This window comes from Centroberyx gerrardi, chromosome 12 (assembly GCF_048128805.1).
Source record: "Centroberyx gerrardi isolate f3 chromosome 12, fCenGer3.hap1.cur.20231027, whole genome shotgun sequence".
NCBI lineage: Eukaryota > Metazoa > Chordata > Actinopteri > Beryciformes > Berycidae > Centroberyx > Centroberyx gerrardi.
In genome coordinates this window covers 31,812,268-31,814,767 of record NC_136008.1, presented here as the reverse complement: position 1 = coordinate 31,814,767, position 2,500 = coordinate 31,812,268, and positions in this window count along the sequence as shown.

Below are 2,500 nucleotides of genomic sequence, written 5' to 3'. Positions count from 1 at the left end.
GGAGCTCCAGGGAGTACCAGGAGCAAATCCAAATAGAAAAAAAAAAGTTAAAGTCCAACCGCCACCAGGGGCTCGGGGTGAAAGCCCTGCCCGGGAAGGGGCGCACAGCCTCGGGCAGGGCGCCCCCCTACCATCCCTGGAGCTCCAGGGAGTACCAGGAGCAAATCCAAATAGAAAAAAAAAAGTTAAAGTCCAACCGCCACCAGGGGCTCGGGGTGAAAGCCCTGCCCGGGAAGGGGCGCACAGCCTCGGGCAGGGCGCCCCCCTACCATCCCTGGAGCTCCAGGGAGTACCAGGAGCAAATCCAAATAGAAAAAAAAAAGTTAAAGTCCAACCGCCACCAGGGGCTCGGGGTGAAAATCCTGCCCGGGAAGAGGCGCACAGCCTCGGGCAGGGCGCCCCCCTACCATCCCTGGAGCTCCAGGGAGTACCAGGAGCAAATCCAAATAGAAAAAAAAAAGTTAAAGTCCAACTGCCACCAGGGGCTCGGGGTGAAAATCCTGCCCGGGAAGAGGCGCACAGCCTCGGGCAGGGCTTCCAGGGCGCCCCCCTACCTCCCTGGAGCTCCAGGGAGTACCAGGAGCAAATCCAAATAGAAAAAAAAAAGTTAAAGTCCAACCGCCACCAGGAGCTCGGTGTGAAAATCCTGCCCGGGAAGAGGCGCACAGCCTCGGGCAGGGCTTCCAGGGCGCCCCCCTACCTCCCTGGAGCTCCAGGGAGTACCAGGAGCAAATCCAAATAGAAAAAAAAAAGGTTAAAGTCCAACCGCCACCAGGGGCTCGGGGTGAAAATCCTGCCCGGGAAGAGGCGCACAGCCTCGGGCAGGGCTTCCAGGGCGCCCCCCTACCTCCCTGGAGCTCCAGGGAGTACCAGGAGCAGAAAGAAATATTTTGTTTAAAAAAAAGACAAAGTGCTGCGGCACTTAGGCTGTGGGGCGAAAACAGGCGGAGTACCAGGAGCACAAAGTTTAAGTTGGAGTACCAGGGGCACCAAAGATTAAGTTGGTACACCAGGGGCACCAAAGTTTGAGTTGGTATACCAGGAGCAGGAAAGTTTGGGCGGATGGTAGTCTGCTTGTATCCGGGGAGGGGTGCTTAAGAGTGGGTCTGCAGGTTCGGCTGGTGCTGGGGTTCCTGGATGGTGGAGGTTAGGGGCCGGAGATAGGGGGCAGCTAACAGGTGTGTGGGTGGCCGAGGCAGGGGCTCCAAATTGGGGTAAAAGTGAGGTGGAGGGCCCCCTGGAGGTAGGGGGCCGATAGCAGGTGTGTGTGGCCGAAGCAGGTGCTCTAAATTGGGTAAAAGGGAGGTGGAGAGCCGCCTGGAGATAGAGGGCCGCTCCCCGGTGTGTGTGGCCGAAGCAGGGGCTTTAAATCGGGTAAAAGGGAGGTGGAGAGCCGACTGGAGATAGGGGGCCGCTCCCAGGTGTGTGTGGCCGAAGCAGGGGCTTTAAATCGGGTAAAAGGGAGGTGGAGAGCCGCCTGGAGATAGGGGCCCGCTCCCAGGTGTGTGTGGCCGAAGCAGGGGCTTTAAATCGGGTAAAAGGGAGGTGGAGAGCCGCCTGGAGATAGGGGCCCGCTCCCAGGTGTGTGTGGCCGAAGCAGGGGCTCTAAATTGGGTTAAAAGTGAAGTGGAGAGCCGCCTGGAGATAGGGGCCCGCTCCCAGGTGTGTGTGGCCGAAGCAGGGGCTTTAAATCGGGTAAAAGGGAGGTGGAGAGCCGCCTGGAGATAGGGGCCCGCTCCCAGGTGTGTGTGGCCGAAGCAGGGGCTTTAAATCGGGTAAAAGGGAGGTGGAGAGCCGCCTGGAGATAGGGGGCCGCTCCCAGGTGTGTGTGGCCGAAGCAGGGGCTTTAAATCGGGTAAAAGGGAGGTGGAGAGCCGCCTGGAGATAGGGGCCCGCTCCCAGGTGTGTGTGGCCGAAGCAGGGGCTTTAAATCGGGTAAAAGGGAGGTGGAGAGCCGCCTGGAGATAGGGGCCCGCTCCCAGGTGTGTGTGGCCGAAGCAGGGGCTCTAAATTGGGTTAAAAGTGAAGTGGAGAGCCGCCTGGAGATAGGGGCCCGCTCCCAGGTGTGTGTGGCCGAAGCAGGGGCTTTAAATCGGGTAAAAGGGAGGTGGAGAGCCGCCTGGAGATAGGGGGCCGCTCCCAGGTGTGTGTGGCCGAAGCAGGGGCTTTAAATCGGGTAAAAGGGAGGTGGAGAGCCGCCTGGAGATAGGGGCCCGCTCCCAGGTGTGTGTGGCCGAAGCAGGGGCTTTAAATCGGGTAAAAGGGAGGTGGAGAGCCGCCTGGAGATAGGGGCCCGCTCCCAGGTGTGTGTGGCCGAAGCAGGGGCTCTAAATTGGGTTAAAAGTGAAGTGGAGAGCCGCCTGGAGATAGGGGCCCGCTCCCAGGTGTGTGTGGCCGAAGCAGGGGCTTTAAATCGGGTAAAAGGGAGGTGGAGAGCCGCCTGGAGATAGGGGGCCGCTCCCAGGTGTGTGTGGCCGAAGCAGGGGCTTTAAATCGGGTA